Below are 23,463 nucleotides of genomic sequence, written 5' to 3'. Positions count from 1 at the left end.
CAGAACCGTTCCCAAGCTCCACTGGCATGCGAGGCTGAAGGTACTGGTTACATTCGCCATCACCATAGGATCAAATCTGAGGCATTTGTGTGGTGACTAGCTCTTACAACGAGAGTTTCTCTCCAGAGCAGTGAGCCTTCACAGTGCAGCTCTGGGTCCCTAGCCGCTCTCTCCCTTTTCCTTAGTCCGGAACTGTTAACCCACATGGTTTTGGACCACACTGTTCCCCTCCGCTAATGCTCATTCAAGTTGGGAGCTGTGGCACTACCCCGTTGGTAAACGCGGCAGATTCCTCTGTAGTTTAGTGCTATATTTGTAGCCAGACAGCATATCATAATTTTCACATTTATCATTAATGTTGCTTAAAGGAGTTTAAAGGCAGCTAGAATTAAACTATATGTATCAGAGGATGACCTAAAAGCAGCTGCATGGAAAACAAAGGAGAAATAATCTCAGAAATGCGTTAGTCAAATGAACTGCTTTGTAATCCAGAGGCAAGGCTTTCTTTAACTGACTCATACTCCAGCACCTCTTTAGTCTAGCACCAGGGACTTTTTGAGATTTTTTTTTTTCTTAAAAGTGAGTTTGGCTGGATGGCTAACGTGTTCTATGGTTGAATGAACTATTTTGAAAAGCTGGAAAACCCTCCTGATCCCTGCCTTACCATCAGCAAAGTACTTTGATGTTATTCTACGTAAAACAATTGCCTATGATCAAAACCTAACTTCCACACAGAAAAAAAAAAATCTCTGATTTCTAAACAATTTAGTTCCTTCAGTGTCTGGGTATCCCCCCCCCCCAACACATCCTAGACACCTATTATTTGTTTTTCAAAATCGGATGTCTAAGAAGTAAGTTGAGCGTCTAAAAAAGCACTCTCCCAGTTTTACCCAGAAAAGCATCAGCGGCTTGAGCACGTCGCATGTGCTAAGCATTAAGGAGGCATTTTGGCTGGCTGCCTTATGGACACTACCTTAAATAACATGCGCCAAGTTCTGTTTCTCAGAGGAAGCATAAACAATAAAACGCCTGTCCGAGACACTTGCGTGTTTTCCCACTAGAGGTCTCTCTCGTAACGGCTTTTCTTTTGTTGGACTCATTAATTATTTTACTCAAAGGAACAATTCCACCTTTTAGACTGGAAGGCTGCACTTATCGTGTTATGCTAGAGAAAGCTAGAACGCCACCCTCGCCTCTCCTCCTCCTTGATGAGTAGATATTAAGGTGACTGAATGAATCATCTTGGCTATTTTATTACACAATGGCTGCACTTTACGAATGAAGTTCGAACTTTCACCCATGTTTCCAAAAGTTTCACATTTTGACCGGTTAAAACAGTTTGCCAAAATAAATGTTCTTTACAAATGAGCACTAAATGCCAGGACTTTGCATTCTATCTAATAATACCCAAGATATGGTGTCAACTTAGATCACGTAATTGCAAGGCTGAACTATTTAATGTTCATTTCTTTCACTTTTAGGGGTGAAAAAGAGAGCATTCTCCCACTTGTATAGGAATATTCAGATTTTTTTTCCTGTTCCTGATTCTTTCCTTGCACAGACAATAAACTATTAGCTTCAAGACAATCCATATATTATTATGGAACTCGTTTGGTTTTTATATATGCCATTTGGAGAAAGTACTAATTAGAAACTTTGCTTTTAATCAGGAAAAAAAAATCCTATAACATTAACTCATTCGCAGAGACCAGTATGTTTCCATCAATTTAAAACAGAAGGAATTTAAAATGAAAGTAAGCACAGAAAATTGCACAGAGCACGTTAGTGCAGAATAAAACCCATTGACATCTGTCACAAAGCTACTGAAATATTCAGAAAACCCAAAGACTGTTCAGATTTCCGAGGACAGAGGTAGAAAGACAGAACCCTGTCCTCGAAGGAGAAAATCAGTGGGAAGATGTGAAACGGGAGAAGCAAAGGGCTGCCTAGCGAATCAACTGTAGTGTTAGCCTGGAGGTGGAGAGTATCTGTACGAACCGACCCAGTAGCCAAGCAGAGAGCGACGCTGTAGAATGCAAAGGGGCAGGCGCCAGAGAGGAAGTTTGACAAGCTGTAAAATGTACCTCAACCTGACCAGGAGAGCACAAACCTGTCAGACAAGCGTTTTGAGAACTGGGAACGGTGCTTTAGCGGGAGAAGAAAACACACAGTGCATTGTTTATGTCACTAGGGCTTTACTGGCTACCCCAGCATCTCTTCTAAGGACTGTAAATTATTAAGTACGTATTTCTGTCAACACCACTCCAGTGTACCACTAAGTCATCAAAGTTAAATCTGTAAGGACAGTCACTTCAACTATTTGAAGATGGGTTGGTGACTGAAAATCCTTAGTGATGTCAGCATGGTACTAGCTGAACATTTATTCATTTATGAGATTAAAAGGCATACCTATTTTGCTCTCCAAAGTTTCGTTTTCTCCTGTGTTCTTGATAGGCACTCAGGCAGAGGAGGTGGTCTCTTTGAGCATTTCGGTGGATGGAAGAATCCTGTGATATCATAGAGTCATGAAAGTTTAGTTCAGGAAAATACTGGTTTGCCTATTTTAGTTTTAAAGTCAGGAATCATAACAGTAAAATGACTGTTGTCTGACCCCTCAATAAATGAATTATTCTGCTTGTTGGGATTTAAAGATCCAACTACTTAAACAGGAACCAAAAAAGCATGCAAAAAAGGCATTAGCTGGCAGAATCGTAGCATTTACACATTCCAGAAATACACAGTACTTAAGGTGAGGCTTAAGGACATGCTGCTGGTATTTTCTGATAGAGCACTTATTCATTGTTTGATTTTTACAGAAAATGAGTTCATTTTAGTGAAATGTAAAATAAATTTAATCTTTAGGAATGGTGGGCATTCAGCTTAAGTGTTATATGAAGGGGGGGTTTTAATCTATCAGTGGTCAGGTTGCCCTTAAAAAGAGACATTTCTGTCATGTTTCCTTGAACAACTTAAGAGATGATATGCACACCGTCAAACAGTTATTGTTAGTTTTGCTTAGTGAAGAATATTCCGGTTGAGAAAAGAGGAATTTAACTTGATAGATAACCCTAAACGAACTGACAACAAAAATCTGGCAACTTACAGCAAGAAGAGCCATGCTGTGTGACTAGGAGGGCCCTGCTCTCTTCCTTGCCTAGGCGGCCTGTTGCTGAGGTTAGTCCGCAGCCTCTACACTCCAAAGGTGGATTCTGAAAGAAGGACAACAAGATAATGCTCTCATTAAAACAAGCAGCTGAAAGCTTAGAAAAGAAAAATAAGAGTGAAAGAGCTAAGCTGGGTTTTCTCTGAAAGAACCCAGTGCCCACAAGCAAGGCAGCTGATAGCAACAGTCTTATGTGTTTATGTAGTTACTTCTGTTTAGACAAAATCTGACATTCTTAGGTTGGACCTAGCTCTTCGGGGGAGGGGGGAGAATTATAAGAACTATTTAGACTTTTAAGACAATGCATCGAACATTTTGTCGTGCCAATTGTTTAGATACAATTTGCATTTATTTGTGACCATGGAATTATAAAGGAATGCAATTGTTTTGAGATAGATGGATTAAGGATTAATAAGCCTTAATAACCACTTTTTTTTTTTTTAGTGTGTTTCAGAGTAAGGTAAGACAATTTGGAAAGTAAATAAGGTTTTTCTCATTTCCTCATCCCTGATTATTTCCTTCTCTATCATTTAATCCTTTTAATTCTTGCTTCCTTCATTATCCTGTGACATTTTAGAAAGTTATTTGCTTAACTTTTGTTCACATCTTCCATTTTAAATACTGGATGAGTTTCCTGAGGTCAGTGAAACCTCTCACAAGGCAATGTAAATACGTTTTAGTGATTTTTTAAAGTATGTGGCTTTAAATTCATATCTTTAACTTGGTAGAAAAAGAAGTGTTTGGGTATTCCTTTTCTCCCAGTATTAAATTATAGATCATAGAAATAGCTGATCAGAGATGAAAATGTCAAGAATATGGACCAGGGATGTGTCTCCCTCCAATGAAAAGCGCTACTTGATCGCCGAGTGATAGGACGAATTTCATCCCGTGCAGCCACTTTGGTGCCTGGGCATTTCATACAGCAGACTGAGCACTAGCTTCCTGTTTTCCTTTTGGTAAATTTCAGTGTTTTCCTCTGAACATCAAGCTCCTAACAAGTGTTTCTCTTGATGGAGTAATTGACAGCTGGGGGGAGAGTGAAAGGGTGCTTGTCATCCTGCCTGGGCTCTGGACGCTCACTGCGTAGATCACAGTGAGGTTGGTGAAGGAAGAGCAACAGGCGCTCGGGTACTGACTCTGACTTGAGTGAACTTAAAAGAAAAACGTGGCTCTTTGTTCTTTAAAGGAATTTTTCCTTAATGGACAAAGATTACTCTTCTGAAGCAAATGTTTGAACCACCTTGTTGACAGTTTGGAGGGAACTAAAATGGCACAGAAAACATATAGAAGGGTGTCATTGCTTGATTCTGCTTTCAAAAGGAGCTAATTCATTTTCTTAAAGCCTTGACATGTTTATGTGGTTTTTTTCCCCTTTAAAGTATATACGAACAGCCATAAAAGCTCTGTCAGTAGTCACCTGATATATCATTTATATAACTAAATTCTGGTATAAATAAATATGAATATTAAATCAGTACAAATGCCGTGAACATTAGATGCTGTAAATCATGCATCAGCTGTCATCGTGAACTGAAACATGTCTAGGTATTGAGGAAGCATGCTTGGTGTATCTAATCAGAACAATGTGTAATCTGTTAGCATGCATGATGCCCTGGCAAGCCCAAATTATTTACAAGCCACATTTTGTGTCCTGGAAAGTTTCATAAATGAAGAGTGTTAATCTACCAAAAATAAATACAGTGGTTTTACACACTAATGAAAAATCGAGACCGAAGAAAAACATGTACAATGTATTTGATAAATAGTATCAAACTCAGAGAATTAATAGCTCAGTTTTCATTATAATAATTTTCATTAAAATTGCTTTTTGTATCATTGTTTTTGCTGATCTCATTCTGCTAGGTTCTTGGACATCTAAAGTCAGAAAAGCCCATTTGTTTTATCTTCTTTTTTTCCAAAGCTCAGCTCCAATATGCATAAACATGAGAGATGGACAACTTACCCATGAGAGAATGCCTGTGATGGCGTCTGTTTCATGTATGTGTGATAAACTAAGCATGCCAAAGTATATAGACATGTGTGAAATGCCATTGTCCTGCCAACAGAACCTAGATGCATTCTTGAAAGAGAAGATATGCAATAGCCATGCCAATAGTGAGCCTGGAAAACACAATTTATTTTCAGTGACCTTGGATTTCTTGTGGAAATCTTTTCTACTTCAGAGCTAAGATTCCTGTGTCCTGTGTTTGGGTTAGTTACAGATTTACAGCACGGCACTCACCTTTTCTGCCTTGTGTTTGGACAATCTCAGTATCATTAAAATCTTAAATAAAATAGAACAAAGATACATTATTGACATTTTAGAAAATTTTACTTGTTCTGTAGCCTATAGTGACTCCATGAACTCCATATACCTTTTGTTATCCTGGTTTTTCTAAACCTCCTTGGGCAGGTATTTGCACAAAGCATGTTTTCAGAGGAGGCAGAATAAAAATCTAGGACTGTATTTGATGAGCTTAATTCTATGTTTTAAAAGTAATTGCTAATAATTATGCATATATTGTAAGTATGGCATTTTAAAATGTAACTTTGAACGAAATCATAATAGCTGATTAGTAGGTAATCATTTTTATTAGAATTTGAGCCATCATTATTTTCTATCAGTGTCTAAAGGGAGCTGATAAACTTCGGTACAAAAGCACTAAAGCAAACTTTTGGATTCTTTTCTCCTCTTTTACAATAGATTTTCACTAATTTACCATTGCCCTTTTCTTTCACCACTTTTTATAGGTGGTACATGTACAGTACAGAGCCCAAATGAATGGATGGGGATGAGTGTGCTTTGTGTCAATAAAAACTTGATGTGCCTTTACCTCCCTTAAGCAGCTACAGTCTTGGAACAGTGTTTCTTTTTTAAATTTAATTTTAATTTTTTATATTAATTACACTTTATTCACTTTGTAACCCAGCTGTAGCCCCTTCCCTCATTCCCGCCCAATCCTACCCTCCCTCCCTCATCTCCTCCCTGCCCCTCTCCAAGTTCACTGAGAGGGGAAGTCCTCCTCCCCTTCCACCTGACCCTAACCTATCAGGTCTCATCAAGAGTGGCTGCATTGTCCTCCTCTATGTCCTAGTAAGGTTTTCCCTCCTCAGGGGGAGGTAATCAAAGGGCCAGACACTGAGTTCATGTCAGAGACAGTCTCTGTTCCCCTAACTAGGAAACCCACTTGGATACTGAGCTTAAAAGTATTCTCTTTTGTAAGTTTTCACATCAATCATCATCTACCAAAACAGCCATTAAATAGATAAATATGAAATTTAAAGTTACCTTCATTTTTGCCCTTTTGTATTTACTAATGTTAAAGTATAATGTGTCATCATAAACAAATTCTTCAAAATCTACTATGAGAAACCATTGTATCTTAATATGAAAATATAACATTGATCAAACTTGGTAAGTTAATGCTTTCACATGAATCCAAAGATTTGTGCTTAATTCTTTCCAAAAAAAAGTCTTAAAATGTATTTGTACACAAATAAAGCAAAATTAGATTTTTCTTTCCTCTTGTAGGATTGATTCCTTGAGGTAGATCTGGCAATAAGAGAGCATTGCTGTTTCCAGGAAGTGCTACATCTGAAATGTGTTTATGATATTGATAAAACTGCATAAATGTAACAATCAAGATTTCAAACTGTATTTCAATTTAAATTCGGGGATGATTTTTTTAAAATTCTTTATTAATTATACTTTATTCACTTTGTATCCTCCCTGTGATTCCCTCCCTCCTCCCATCCCAATCCCTCCCTTCTTCCACCCTCTGCATGTATGCCCCTCCCCAAGTCCACTGATAGGGGAGGTCTTCTTTTCCTTCCTTCTGATCCTAGTCAATTAGGTCTCATCAGGAGTGGCTGCGTTGTCTTCTTCTGTGGCCTGGTAATGCTGCTTCCCCCTCAGAGGGAGGTAATTAAAGAACAAGCCAATCAGTTCATGTCAAACAGTCCCTGTTCCTATTACAATGGAACCCACTTGGATACTGAACTGCCATGGGCTACATCTGTGCAGGGGTCTTAGGTTATCTCCATGCATAGTCCTTGGTTGGAGTATCAGTCTCAGGAAAGACCCCTGTGCTCAGATTTTTTGGTTCTGTTGCTCTCCTTGTGGAGTTCCTGTCCTCTCTAGATCTTACTGTTTCCCACTTCTTTCCTAAGATTCCCTGCACTCTGCCAAAAGGTTGCCCATAAGTCTCAGCATCTGCTTTGATAGTCTGCAGGGCAGAGTCTTTCAGAGGTCCTCTGTGTCAGGCTCCTGACTTGTTCCCTCTTTTCTCCTTCCTCTGATGTCCATCCTCTTTGCCTTTCTGGATAGGAATTGAGCATTTTAGCAAGAGCAAGAGTCTTCCCTCTTGATTAGTTTCTTTAGGCATACAGATTTTAGTAGGTTTATCCTACATTATATGTCTATATGACTGAGTATATACCGTGTGCATCTTTCTGCTTCTGGGATAGCTCACTCAGGATGCTCTTTTCAAGATCCCACTATTTACCTGCAAATTTCATGATTTCCTTGTTTTTTTTTTTTTTATTGCTGAGTAATATTCCATTGTGTAGATGTACCACAATTTCTGTATCCATTCCTCCACTGAGGGGCATCTGGGCTGTTTCCAGCTTCTGGTTATTACAACTAAGGCTGCTACAAACATGGTTGAGCAAATGTCCCTATTGTGTACTTGAGCCTCTTTTGGGTATATGCCTAGGAGTGGTATAGCTGGATCTTGAAGAAGCACTATTCATAGTTGTCTGAGGAAGCGCCAGATTGCTTTCCAGAGTGGTTGTACCAGTTTACATTCCTACCAGCAATGGAGGAGGGTTTGGGGATGATTTCTAATTTATCTACATGGTTACTTTTGTTTCTATGTGGAATATAATATTCAGATAAGTTTCAGAAAAAATGATTGGTTTGTCTAAGCAGCTTCTCAGATTTCATTTTATTGAAAGGGGCACAATTTAACTTTTTATAATTGATAGTGACAATTCTTAATGGTATGAGTTACAGTGACACACTTTACATTTTATGATTGAATGTATTCAGGCAAAAAAAAACAATTTCTGATTTTTTTGTTCTTAAGTATTCTCAATATCTTACAGCTTTGCTTACAATAAAAAATAATCTTTGAAAAAATAAGGGAAATTCATTTTTAAAATAAAGATGTATCTTCTAGATATAGTGTATCAGTAAAGTTAGAAATACTGTGACATCTATCTATCTATCTATCTATCTATCTATCTATCTATCTATGTATCTATCTATCTATCTATCTTTTATCTCTTTATCTCTCTATCATCTATGTATCTTCTATCTGCCTCACAAAGAAAACCACTAGCTGTATTATGCCACATGAAATTATACAAGTAAATGAAAAAATAACAACTTGAGATTAGCAGTAAGAATTGTCAGATAAGTATGTTCTTGTCCGTGTCTGTTCTACAGGTGGTTTTAATGGTCACTTAGAGAATAGAGCGATCAACCTGAAATAGTCCTTTTTACCAAGGGAAAACTCTTGGGGTTTCCGAGTACTCATTCAGATTTGAACAATGAGACCAAGTGTTGTTTTACATGCTGTGTAGGAAAAAAAAGTTTTTGAGGTATTTGTCTATGCATACCCCCTAGCCTTTTGGAATAAATGTGTTAAATTATGTTCTTTATTTTATTGTTAGTGTGTGTTTATGCTTGTGCCCATGTGTGTGGGGATCGCACGTGGGGATCACACTCATTCATGAGTGCGTGAGTGTCAGGTGACCTTGCTCTAACCTCTCTTCCCCTTAGGGCTTGAGATAATGCCTCTCACTGAACCTGGAGCTCGGCATCACGCCTTGCACAGTGATTCTCAGTTATTCCAATGCTGTGACCCTTTGATACAGTTCCCCGTGTTGTGGTGATCCCCAGCCATAAAACTGCCTCATTGCTACTTCAAAACTGTAATGTTGCTTCTGTTATGAATCACAATGTAAATACCTGGTGTGCAGGATACCTGACCTGCGACCCCCTGTGAAAGGGTCAGTTGACCTCCCCAAGATAGTGGCGACCCACAGGTTGAGAGCAGCTGATCTAGAGAGCTGGCCTGGAAGCATCCAGAAGGTCCTCCTGTTCTGCCTCATCACCGCAGCACTGTGGTTGCAACAGTGACTGACATTTCCACGGCACTGGGGAGCTGAGCCCAGGCCCTCATGCTTGCGTGGAGGGCATTGACCCACTCAGCAATCTTCTCAGCCCTCAGCTGTGCTAATCCTCATTCTATTTATATTCAAAATATTTACATTCAAATAATTTTTAAAAATATTTCTTGCCTATGAAGCCAATCCAAATAGAAAAGAAACAGCAAAAAGTATAAACAATGCATTTTGTGCCATTTTTATGGGTCTTTCAGGGTAGAACTAGAAGTCCATGGTCACATGTGGTAGGCAGAACTTATTAACTGAAAGCTTCCACTTATAGTACAAGAAGGTCCACTTCTTCTTCACTCTCATGTGAAGAGTTAGGAAATTTTTAAAGACTCATTGACCAAGGCACACAGTGTGGCATCTTTCCAGGGACTTTGACGTACAAGGTTCATTTCATAAATGTGAAAACTGGCTCTCAGAAAGACGAATGGCTTTTCCAAAGCCAAACACAAATTTCACAAAAACAGCACTAGAATTAGAGATTTAGATAATTTGGATTAGCGCTCTCTTCTCCTACTGCCATGGCTTCCTATGCATGAGGATATACAGTTGAACTGTCCAGTAGTTCCTTCATTTACATACCCACAAGTTTTAAATTGGCATTAAAATGAATTAACTGCACTTTTAAAAGTTTTTTTTCCTCTTTATTTATGTGTGTGTCAGTGTAAGTATATGCTAAAGTAGGTGTCCACACATGCTAGAAGAGAACATTGACTTCCCCTGAGTGAGAATGACTTACTCAGTTGTGAACTGCCCAATGTGGGTACTGGGAAATGAATGTAGGTTTTCTGAAAGACTGAGACACCTGTGCAGCCTGTAAGAAAAGAAGAACAGGGTAGAATTGGCTCTTTGCATGAGGTGGTTTCAGCTAAGGGGAGCACGGGACACAATGACAATAGAAACTCCAAAAAGGGCTTGCAAATCTCTGGCTGAGACAACAGCAATGACTTTCAGATACTGCCTCACAGCACAAAACTCACTCATAGGACAAAAACAAAACAATCAAACAGCAACAACAACAAAACAGAAATGGAAAACAAAATGAAGAAATCGAAACCAGAACATAACAACAGGGGGCTGCCCAGACAGATCACCCGGCAGTGGAAACTATCTGCTCTTCCAGCGAACTTGCCTGTTTGGTAGCCATCAGACACATGACAGCTAAGAACCAACTCTAATTCCAGTTCTAGGGCAGCCAATACCCACTTTTGGCCTTTGTAGGCATCACACACATATAATGTACAAATACACATGCAGGTAAGGCACCCCTACTCATAAAAAAACACCTTAAAAACAATGAAAACCATATCTGCCTGAATTTCCACATCAGCGACTGTACTGCTCCAAAGTGAGACTTCCTTCATTGTTTTGGAGTCATTCTGTTCAAAGTTTCCAAGCCAGAGGTAGCAGTGAGCCATGTGGGCAGTTGCATTTAGAAATACTCATTAAGACCTTGCTGGTCAAGGAGATGACTGGGCTGGAAGAGGCTTTTACTAATGAACCTGACATTCAATCCATGGTGGAAAGAAAGAATGAACTCCCACAAGCTGATTGTGCACGCCCACATACATGAAGATAAAATGAATTTTAAAATCTAATAAAACTATCTAAAATCACTCAAAATTTCAAAAAAGACTTGGAGAAAACCTCAAATGCTTTTTATGAGATTAAAAAAATGCTAAGAATCCAAGGACTATGGAATCTTAAGAATACAAAACACACCCATTCCCTAATAGTGGTTGCTTTTCCCAAATGTGTCTCCAGAGATGCCAGTTTCTCTTCTATGATATATGTAATATCTGTGTAGGCCATGTTTCCATGGTGACACAATTATTTGTTTTTCATACCTATTTTTCACAGAGATGTTTTCAAAGAATGTAAATTAAAACTGACTTACTTTTGACGTGAGCGTTTTAAGCAGATCCTTCTCACCAAAATGTGAGGTTTCCTGGGTAGTTCATTTCACATGTGATTTCTGAAACGTGCTTCTGCTACTCAAGACTCAGAGCAGACTTCATTTCTTTTTTTCCTTCAGTCAACACCACAGGGATTCCCAGCTGGGCTTTCCCAGTATTGAAGAACATACACAGCAGAAGGCAAAATTCTTCAGCGTCTGTAATACGCCTCTCTGAAGAAGAATATGCACGCCTTGCCTTCTCCAGTAATCAGGGTGCGATGAAATTACTGCACATGATGACAACATTAATATTTTGAGAAGTAAATCGCTTAACTCTCATCCCATTCACTATCTCCAAAAAGTTACTTACTTTTCCTTGAAGTTTGAGGAGAGTTTTTATTTTTAACTACCAAATTCCTTTTTCTTGAATCTAGATTCTTTTCCCAACTACACATTTTTATCATTAAAATTCTTGCTGTAACAAGTGTAGCTTCTAATTAATGGTGTTCTCACTATGTGGTCTAAGTATCAAGGTTAGCTTATTATTTAACTCGGTGTTTTTTCATATTATAGGCACCCAAGTGAGAAGAAGTGCACTTTTGGTAGTTAACAGTTTTTAGCCTCACTTTGTTGAAAGGCAACCATCATATTTAAGAAATTAACGAAAGTGTGGTTCATCCATAAATCAAACCTGTTTAAAAACATTTTTAAAACATCCAAACAATACAAATATAAAGGTAGTGAAATGGCCAACAAAAAGCGCTGTTCAAAACAATAGATCCCATGTGGTGTAGGTCAAATAACTCTGTCTGCCTTCTTAGGATAAGATGTTTGTTTGCATATTTTATTACTCTTCTAAAGAGAAATATGGGGTCATCTTAGCTACCCTTTGAAGGGGGGTTGTTAAGTTTCCCAAGGCTGACAGGCACCCATCCAGTGACTGCCACATCAACTGTCCACAATTAGGATGTGTTTGCTTGTTTGTTTATTTGTTTTAAATAAATAAGCCTCTTTTCATGACTAAAAATCCCAAACTAGAAGGTAAAATAATTTCAATATTCTGCAAGCCTAAGAGTTTTGATTGCTCTCTGCTTGCTCAAACCTTCTGGGGTTACTTTCTTATAGACAACATGCAGCAATGTTTATTCTTATATTTTGGCAGGAGTGATTACAAGTGATGAGATTTTTGTGGGATTCTACGGAAATTCCGGGGTGGACTAGAACACATCCTAGGATCACCGCCAAGCCTCTCAAAGCTAACTGAGTGGAATATTCAGAGAAAACTCTGAAGCTTTAAAAACAAAACATGTGCCTTAAAATCTATACTTTCAAGCACATTTCTTTATAACAAGTCACATAATTCATCACAAAGAAGTTAAAAAAATAATAATTTTGAATGAATCCGAGGTTAAAACCCTTGAAATGGAAACAAATTAGGAATAACAGTAAAACACATTTTGGTAAATTTTAATTCCAAATTATCTTATATATAAACAAAATCTGATGCGCATTCTAATACAATGTAGCAGTATACCATTTAATGATAAATCTTTGATAATATATTAGGTACTCACTTGCACAGATATCAGTAAAACTAACTTTTTAGGTAATAAAAATAGTACACGTATATTTATTGTTTTAAATTATTCAAGAACAATATAAGCTTATGTGAGGTTAAGTTTACCAGTGATGCTAAAACACTTAGAAATAAAATATATTAGATTACACTGTAACACATAATGATATAAATGAGAAGGAGACTGCATTAGAATATGACCCTATTGGATTGTTGCTTAAAGTCACAGGAAGAGATGAAAAGAATCAAAAAGTAACCTACCAAACTACATAAAAATATTTGTTTTCTTTGTTTCTTAAAAGGTAAAATATCCTACATAAAGTAATCATGTTTCTTCCTTATAATATACATAACTGTACATAAGTGTACAGTTTAATATAAAAATGAAAAAAGTTATTATAGTGGCAAAATTTCTATAGCACATGTCTTGTTTTTAGAGTAATGAAAAATATTTTACTGAAGCATAAATTTACAGAAGCTTCCAGACAATTCATACAAAATGGTCACACGTTTTTGATTTCTTTTTCTTCTTTTGTGTGTGCGTGGGGTGAGGGTTGGAGGGGTGGAGATTGACAGCAAAGTCACAACGTTACTAGTGAGGGCTGTGGTGTTTATTTAATTCAGATGATCAAGCTTGTCCACCCACAGAGTCTACAGTTAGGCTTGGCTAGAGAGCATATTCTAAAAACTGGTTAGCTGCATTTAACCACTGCAATTAGACCCCGTCAGACAGGGAAGGGGAAAAGGAGGCCATAAAACTAAACTGCTTTCCCCCTAAAAAATAAAATAAAACATCCATACCTCTGGCAGCTAACCCTTCATTCACAGTATTTTGCAATTAAACCATGATGAGGAATGGAGTCAAAGCAGAGACTCACTGCTTTTCAGCATCTCAACAAAACCCGGATGATGCTTCTAGCCGCTCCTCATGCTTTACCATGGTGAATCAGGACGAGGTATAGATTTGCTAATGTGCATGTAATCACCAAAGAAGAAGATGCTTTCACTCTGTAACGTTTCTAAGACTGTGCCCATTAAATGCAAACAGGAGAAGGGATGTACACTTGATGATCAATTTCAATATTATTCATGGTATATAACCTATTCCCTGCTCTTGCTGTTTCTACGGCTTGGGCTTCGCTGGTCTTCCACTGCTTGGCTGCATCATTTGAAAATGGGTCATCTGGATTAGGAGAATTTAACAAAGTCTGGATTGATAGCAGAACTGTGCAGATCTGCAATGCTAGGGACCACTTATCTTTCAAAATATCTAAACATAATCTTCCCAACTTGTCTACTTTAGGATGATAAATTTTGGTCATGAAATGCACTTTAGGTGCTGCCATTGGGTATTCTTTTTTTATTTTTATTAATTACACTTTATTCACTTTGTATCCCCCCATAAGGCCCTCCTTCCTCCCCTTCAAATCCCACCCTCCCTCTCCCTTATTCACATATGCTGCTCCCCAGGTCCACTGATAGGGGAGGTCCTCCTCTCCTTCCTTCTGATCTTAGTCTATCAGATCTCATCAGGAGTGGCTGCACTGTCATCTTCTGTGGCCTGGTAAGGCTGCTCCCCCCTCAGGGGGAGGTGATCAAAGAACAGGCCAATCAGATTATGTTAGAGGCAGTCCCTCTTCCCATTACTATGTAACTCACTTGGACACTGAACTGCCATGGGCTACATCTGTGCAGGGGTTCTAGGTTATCTCCATGCCTGATACTTGGTTGGAGTATGAGTCTCTGTGAAGACTCCTGTGTTCAAATTTCTGGTTCTGTTGCTCTCCTTGTAGAGTTCCTGTCCTCTCCAGATCTTACTATTTCCCACTTTTACATAAGATTCCATGCACTCTGCCCAACAGTTGGCCATAAGTCTCATCATCTGCATTGATAGTTTTCAGGACAGAGAACAGGAAACAAGCTAGAAACCTGCCATTGGGTATTCTTCTGGAAGAAATACTTCAAGTTTGAAAGTCCTCCCAAGGAGGATCCTGGGAGCCTTCAATGACCACATGAAAATAATAGGCGTTGCTCTCATCTGGTTCTGCTTTAATACAAGGAACTGGTTCTGTCAGCAGATACGGGGTTTCCTTGATAATCCTGCAGGGCAGCCTGGCTGTCATGTCAGATGCCGAGTTTGGCCTTTGCTCTTATCTCAGGCTCAGCTTGCTTTACCGCATATTGACATTAAATGTTATAAATATGAGTAGAAAAATCTAACCCAAGTGTGTATTGAAAATTAAAACAATATGAAAAACAATTACATGGAGTTAAAATTTCTAAATGAATTAAATCATTACACAAAACATATTTCATTAATAAAAGGGATAACTAAAAAAAGAAATAAAAATAGACATAGGACACACACACAAACATATAGCAAAAATAGACCAATCAACTGTTAGCCTTACAGATAACAATAGTACAATAAATGTGAATGGATTAAAATATCAAATCAAAAGATATGTTGTTTTTGATTATTAATATTTACTATTGACTTACCTTTTAGTTAAACAGTGGTTATTCCTAAACCAGCTGTATACCCAAATCACCACACAGAGACTAGGATGTATTTAGTTAACCTAGAGCACAATGTTGAGCAATAATTAGTCCATCCTAAACCTTCAAGTCTGAATAGCTTTCTCCCATCCAAATTTCCCACTTTATACTTGCTTTAGTCATATCTTGGGTCTGGTTCATCTCTCCTCATGGTTCCAGGTCCTATCCTGCAGATCTCTATTTTCTGATCTCTGCTCTCCGACTGTCCCCCTCTCCTTTTTCCTTTCTCCTCCCCTGCAGACCATGATGTCCCACCCTATTCTCTCCATTGCTCAGCACTGGCTAGTTGTTCTCTGTTGTTAAGAGAACAAATGGTGGCATGTTTACACAGACTTGAGATAAGTGATGCTTATAATAAGCATCACAATGCAATGTCCAATTTAAAGCAGATAGTGGGGTAGAGAAGTCAGCAATTGAACGAACAAGTGTAAATTATATACATTCCACAAGAACATTATAGCTACAAAATATAAGGCTAAAGGGAATAAAATAAAAAATTCAACATCCACCCCTGTACAGAGTGGACACTCTTAAAACATGCAGGAACACACACACCATCTGGTTGAGTGCAAATCAAAGGACAAAATCTATATCCTGTAACCAACTATAAGAGAGTTAAATGGCTATACTAGTATCACTCAAGCGTCGCAAGAATAAAAACTGGTTACTAATAAGAAGGAGGTTGTTTCTTAATCATAAAGGTATCAATCCATCAGGAAGATAACAAGAATCATAGATATAAAAACCTAACAACATAGGCTAAAGATGGAGGAAGTGAAGACCGAATGAACAGAGGGGACTGTGCATATTTACGATAGTAGAAGCCTCCAGGACTTCAGTTTCCACTTCAGCGTCAACAAACAGAATAATTAGGTAAAAGACCAATAAACTATAAAGACACAACAGAAGAAGATACATAATCTCACATATATTTAACTGCATCAAAACAGATACTATGTAATCTACCAGTACCAATTTATGTAAAATGACTGAATTCATAAAACAGCATGTCTTGGAAGCATAGACCCATTAACTAAAAGAGAAATAACAACAAAAAATTCCACAAATTTGAAATTAAGAAACATTTAAGTAATCAGTGAGTTAAGAAAGATCACAAAGAACCTTAAAATCATTCTGAAATAAATGAGAAGAAAACACAAAAAGCCGAATATAAGATGTAGCTAAAGACACACTTAAAAGGAAAATTTAAAATGGAATATACCTATATTAAAGATAAAATGACTCAAGTCCTAAAGGTTACTACCCAATTTAAGATGAATAGTGGTGACAGTTGTACAATTCAGTGAATATAATAAAAAAAAAATAGCATTGAATTGTACACTCAAAATAGTTGAACTTTTCAGTATGGGAATTAGATGTCAATAAATCTAGAAGGAGGACCCTTTCTCAATTTTCATTCAGAAAGGCAAATGGGATGGACATCCGAAGGAGAAAACAGGGAACAGGACAGGAGCCTACCATAGACGGCCTCTGAAAGACTCCACCCAAAAGGGTATTGAATCAGAGGCTAAGACTCATATCTAAACTTTGGGCCGAATGCAGGGAATATTATTATAAAAGGGGGGAGATAGAAAGACCTGGAGGGTACAGGAGCTGCACAAGGAGACTAACAGGACCAAAAAATCTGGGCACAGGGGTCTTTGCAGACACTGATAGTCCAATAGGGGACCATGCACGGACATAAGCCAGAACCCCTGCTCAGATGTAGTGCATGGCTGCTCAGTGTCCAAGTGGGTTCCCTAGTAAGGGGAACAGGGACTGTCTCTGACATGAACTCAGTGGCTGGCTCTTTGATCACCTCCCTTGGGGGGCAGCATTACCAGGCCACAGAGGAAGACAATGCAGCCAATTCTGATGAGACCTGATAGGCTAGGATCAGATAGAAGGGGAGGAGGACCTCCCCTATCAGGGGAGTGGGGGAGGGGCAAGAGAAGAGAAGAGGGAGGGAGAGCAGAATTAGGAGGGGACAAGGGAAGGTGCTAAAGTTGAGATACAAAGTGAATAAATTGTAATAAAAAATAAAAATAAATGCTGGGGAAAAACATAAATAAAGACTGTTTTCACTGTATTAAGAAGTGACATAAGTATACATTTTTCCTCAAAAATACATTTTTATATTTTGATAATAACACATTATAGGTCCATTCTACAGTTGTACTTTTGAATTATTTTAATTGTACATATATGTAGATTTGGAATAAACATTTAGCCACAATTACATCTTCTAATCACATATGAGTTTTTATTTCTTGACATAAATGTATTAGATGAAAATTCATTCATAATTGTTGGGTTTTTTATTAATTCTGCCAAATTATATTAAAACCCCTACTCTCCTTACAAATAATGTTTGAAATTTAGATCTGATTATCACAAGATTCTTCAGTATGTAGATATTCAAGTCTATCTATCAGCTTTTTTATTTACACACTAATGAAATGTCAACTTCATAATCTTAATGTTATAATAAATATTTAGTAAAAGATGTTTTAATTTTAAAACTTCCAGTATGCAAATTATGCATGTGCAGAAAACATACTATCTCAAGAAAATTTGACTCCTTTGGGTACTGAATTTGTATTTGATTAGCATCATGTACAAAGTTCTATTTCAACTTTCCAGTTGTGTTTATCTAGAAACACATCGTATTTCATTTATTCAAATCTTTTAAAATAAATTTATTAAACTTCAAAAGATATTTGTTACATTTTCATCAGCTTTGTTAATACTGAAAATACTTTTAAAACAAAATATACTTAGCATATTTGCATTTTCATAATAGAAGCTCTTACATCACAAAATGCCTTTATGAAAACATTGAAAATAAATATGGATCAATAAACATAATTTTAAAACTGTAATTAATCAGTATAATGTTCCGATACATTGCTTATTTTATTAGTATTTGTTTTTCTATTCACAAAGTTAAATATTGTATACTTTAGATCACGTGGTATGCTAAAGTCTGACCGTCTGCTTTGGATCAATTCACATAGCTTTTGGTATCAGTTTCCAGAAGATTACTAAAACTCTAAATTAATAATACTAGAGTTGCAATTTTTTTCAATATTTTCAAATGTTTGTTTGCTTCAATTTCTGTATGATTTTTACAACTTCTTTTCATGGAAGAACTCAATTAAATATTTCTACTTTTGTAAGAGGGATTACATGTGTTATTTGGAGGTTAGTTTTTCTTACCCTGTAGTTTTGTGTTTATACTTGCCTGATATTCATTGTGTCATCTGTTTTGATAAAACTAAACTGATTTTGAGTATGTATGCTACTTCTGAAGCCAACTGTAGATATCAATTCTTTGTCATTTTTTTCATTTATGAACTGGTAATTTTTACTTCCTTTATCTCTTTACTGCTTCTGTTTTACTTGGCTTTCTTAATTTTTCTTCTTTGGTTTTATCTAAAACAACTTTTAAAAATCTAATATTTGTCTTTATTTACATACTAAAGCTTGCCCAGTGGTGGTGGTACACGCTTTTGATCCCAGCACTCAGGAGGCAGAGGCAGGCAGATCTCTGAGTTCAACATGAGCTTGGTCTACAGAGTAAAGTCCTGAGTAGCCAAAGCTACACGGAGAAACCTTGTGTCAAAAAATAAATAAATAGATAAATAAATAATAAACAAACAAAGAAACAATAAAGACCCTCTCAAAAGACAAATTTACTGGATATCTGGGGATGAAGAATCAACCATAATTAAGAAGGAAACAGCATCATTGAAGTGAGATCTTCTGGAACTATTTCTTCAAGATCAGCATACAGCAACTACAGTTCAGAAGGAGCCAAGACTACATCTCATGCAGGCCATTGAAACTGGTAGTCTAAGAGTTTCCCAGGTCTGAACAAGGCATGGAGAGCAGCTGTGGCATGGCCCAATAAGATACCAGTAGCTGTGAAACCCCTGGAATTGAAGCAGTCTTAAAGCGTGGCTGATGCTTGGCACCCAATGAAAGTATAGCCCATTTGCCATGAAGATTCCATCATTCTGGAAATGCTGGGATCATGAGATTGTCATGAAGGACAGCAACACATGTGAAGTAGAACAGACCTGAGCCTAGGAAACAAGCTAAGAGTGCTGTGCATGGCAGTTCAAGCTCTCTGGAGGATCCCAGAAGATCACGAGATAGTCCCAGGAGTCTGAAACTTAACTTTAAACTCTTGAACTTCGGTTTCATTTTAATTTTGTTGTGTCTGTACCCTGGTTCTGCCATCTTGGGCTTAAGAAAGTATGTAGCTCACTTTTTATTTTACAAAAGCCCACAGTTGAGAGATTTTAAAGTTTTACCAAGACTTTGGAAACTTTTGATATTTCAGAGAGGCTTTGAACATTGAAATAGACTTTGAATATTTTAAAGAAACTGAATTCAAACGACGGTAGTACTGTTTTTAAAAAGTTATGTTTTATAATGTGATATCAGTACTAACGATATCTTGGGGAAAAGAAGAAAGGGAAGGTTATTGTTTAACATGCAATGTGTTTGGGTGTCAAATTGACAATAGATAAATTATGTTGGTTGGTTTTGTCTACTTGACACAAACACAGACATTTATAGGAAGAGAAAATGTTAACAACAACAACAACAAAAATGCCTCCATAAGATTGACTTAGTCTGTGGGGTGTTGCCTTGATAAGTGATTGATGTAAGAAGGCAAAGCCCATTGTTGGTAGTGTCATCTCAGGGCTGGTAGTTCAGGGCGCTATAAGAAAAGTGGCTGAATAACCACGAGGAACAAGGGAGTAAGTACAACTCTTCCTGTTCATAAATGCTGCAGTTCATGATTCTTGGTTGCTGCCTTGAGTTCCTGTCCTGCCTTCCCTTAATGACAGAATGTTATCTGGAAGTAAAAGATAAAGTACACCCTTTCCTTCTCACGTTGCTTTTGGTCATGATGTTTTATCACAATAAGATAAACTCTTAACTAAGAAAGATACCAGCAAAAGCTAAAATTGATGCTAAATCAGGTAAATGTCTCAGAGAATCATCAGGAGCTCTTATGAAACAAAGCATAGTGAAGATTTCAGTAATAAAGCTCTTCAATAGTCTATTTTACCTGATGACCAACAGAAATAACATTTTCTCTAGGATGAGAAAACTACCTTCCTACATGAATCTTGACAGCTGTGGAATTCGGAATCTTGTTTTTACTACTGCAATTCAGAAATCATTCTAATCATAATCAGGAGATGACCTTGATCATGATACCAGGCTCAAGTCAATATTATATATATATTGTAATCTGTTTACTAAAATATATATCAAATATCCTACCTGACTGATCTCTGTTTATGCTCAGCAAGAAAAAGTGTGTACCTCTGTCTATGGTTGACACTAAAAATAGAAAAATCTTTCCTTCACTTTCATCTCTCTAAAAACAGCTGCTACATCAGAGGATTCCTGAGCAGACCATATTCATATCCATAATCTTAGTGGAATCTGGAAATTAACTGTGGCTTCTTTTTTTTTTTTTTTTTTTTTTGTTAGCTTTCTAGCAGCTTTAATGCTGGGAGAACTGAGAGAATCTGCACTCAACTTACGTAAATGAATCCACTTGTTCATATGTGAACTTAGTGTCCAACTTTCTTTGTGATCTTAAACCCTAGATGATAGCAAAAAAGTGGCCAAATGCTCTAACCACAAAGCACCTTCAATCACAAAGGAAGCTCTAAGTAAAATCAAATCTTCTCTTTAAGAAAGAAGGTTTTGAGGAGAAGAAGGAGGGAGCATGGGAGTGGGAGGGGATGAGGGAGGCGACACAGTTGGGATACAAAGTGAATAAACTGTAATTAATAAAAATAAATTCATTAAAAAATAAAAAAGAACATGAAACTGAGTTAGAGGAAAATCAAGGGTTAGAGGAAAGCCAGGGGTGGGGGGATGACAAACAGCTGTGTTTAGTACAGTGTCAGGACTCCTAGCCACAGTCCTTTCCCACATGCACGGGGGTCTTCCCTTCAGCTGGAGCTGTCCACTCGCTTCACAAGACTTTCCAGAGCCTACCTCCCATCTCATGAGTTGTGCAGACCATCATCTGAACTACATTGCTATAGCACACTTTGCTCCTAGTAGGTGAGCCGTTAATACTTGGTGTTATGCCCAAACAGATACTGTTACCCATTTATTTCTACCTTCTCTATATTAAAGGAAAAGAAGAAAAATACGTTCTAATGGGTGCTGCCTTTGATGCCACAGAATCATTTTTCATTCTGCTTCTTCATTTGACCCTGGAAGAAGAAACATTGGAGGCTGGAAGTCAGTGCAGAAACACAGCTTTTCAATTTAGGTCTTCACATTATTCCCTCAGATGGTTTCAGTTTTTGAATTGAGATGTTCAGCAGCAGGGCTTGTGACTGCCATCTTGCATTAAGCACATGGAAGCCTAGCTCTCCCGGCGAAGCAAAGGGCAGGTTCAGCGTTCAACTGCAAAGCTTGACGGGCTAAGGGAATCGTTCGCTGAGCAGCTTACAGGTCTGGGAAAACTTCTGGAGCAAGACAGAGTACTCAGGACTCTGCCCCATCTTTGTGGTGGAGACGAGATTACCATGACTCCTTCTGCCTTGCCTGTTTCCTTGTCACTATAGATTCCTATCTAGGGAGGGCAGGAGGAAGGCTGAAGAATAGATTAAATTTTAATCTCAGATTAACGACAAATAAATTTTAAGCTCACATATTTAAAGATATGACCCAATGACAGTGAAGGAACTTTTTGTTATTTATTTCAAATATAAATGTGTGGCGGCCTGCGTTCACTGAGACACATGGCAAGGCAGTGCCCTATAGCTTGTGGGGTCCTTTGTGCAAAGTCAATAACGCAGTACAGAACACAACATTGCTGAGCTTATCCAGTAGCTTACCTTCCAAATCTAGAGGCACATTAGTCCTGACAATTCACAGTAAGCGTTTAGTCAAGCAACAGCACACAATAAACTTTTATAAGTATTGACTATTACTCATTAATTCTGCTAAGAAAATAAGGGAAATGCTGGCTCCTCCCACAGAGCACTGATAAGAAGCTCTTTCTATCTTAACCCTGAAAGTAATATTAAAAAGAGGTGGTTTGGGGCTGGGAAAAAGAAAAGGGAAGGGAGAAATGAAGTAATTGTACTATAATCTCAATAAATAAACTTTCATGTTAGGATATTATAGATCGTAGAAAAGAAACAAGTACTACTAGACTTCAATGCACTGTTTTCCCCAAGATGATTTTTGCCCTTTCCTCATACAGATGCTCAAAATAAGAGGGCGTGAGTGGTCTGCCAGTCCGTGTTGTGATCACACCAGAGTCTAAACCCTTGTCTCCAGAGGAGAACGTTGTACTTGTCATTTCACCTGCACTAAATCTAGCAGAAATCTTTGGCTATTCCTGACAAAGGAAATGATAACCTTTGTCTGGTCTTTTAACAGATGCAGATTAGTGTCTATTTTTACATTCCTTTGGTCATTTCAGGAGGTATGAAACAGGATGAAAATTAGACCCCTGGACTCAAATTATCAGCACTCTCAGGTTGGCGAGCATAAGAAGAGCCTTCATTTCATTTTAATCACTTGACTGTATTGATAGTTAATAACTGGCATGCCACTTAAAATTCAGGGGGTCAACAGTGGAGAAAAGATCGTTCAGCATGAACATCACTGACGTGCTCACATCTGGGCTGTTTATAAATGTGAGCCCAAATTTCCTCACTAGCTCTTTACATGTTAGTATATGAAATTCCCTTTTTATCATTAATGTAATACAGATCTAATCTGTATGCAATGATTCTAGCTTAGGACCCTTTCCAGGCCTCTGGAGTTATTTATATGCAATTTTCAAACAGAGGTGATCTTTGCTATATGCACTAATAATATTTACACTTTTAAATGGAACACAGACTGAAAGTTGAGGCGGAGGGTTACGAGGTCAAAGAAACACAGAGATTAGATCTTTAACCAAAACAGACTGTTACATATTGAAAATATCGATATCATATTGTTGAAATGTTCGTGCTCCCATTGGAGACCCAGTTGGCTAGCAGAAGCAAAAAAAAAAAAAAAAAAAAAAAAAAAAAAAAAAAA

The 23,463-nt window shown here is 37.6% G+C and overlaps 1 pseudogene; it reads right to left on the bottom strand.

Annotated features, from left to right (window-relative positions):
* Positions 1 to 830: 830 nt before the first annotated feature.
* Positions 831 to 14,939, bottom strand: LOC129680815 (ubiquitin-conjugating enzyme E2 N-like; annotated as a pseudogene).
* Between the last annotated feature and the right edge of the window lie 8,524 nt (positions 14,940 to 23,463).

This window comes from Psammomys obesus, unplaced genomic scaffold, assembly GCF_907164565.1.
Source record: "Psammomys obesus unplaced genomic scaffold, mPsaObe1.curated_primary_1811, whole genome shotgun sequence".
NCBI classification, from domain to species: Eukaryota; Metazoa; Chordata; class Mammalia; order Rodentia; family Muridae; genus Psammomys; species Psammomys obesus.
This window is presented reverse-complemented; position numbering and strand designations above follow the sequence as displayed.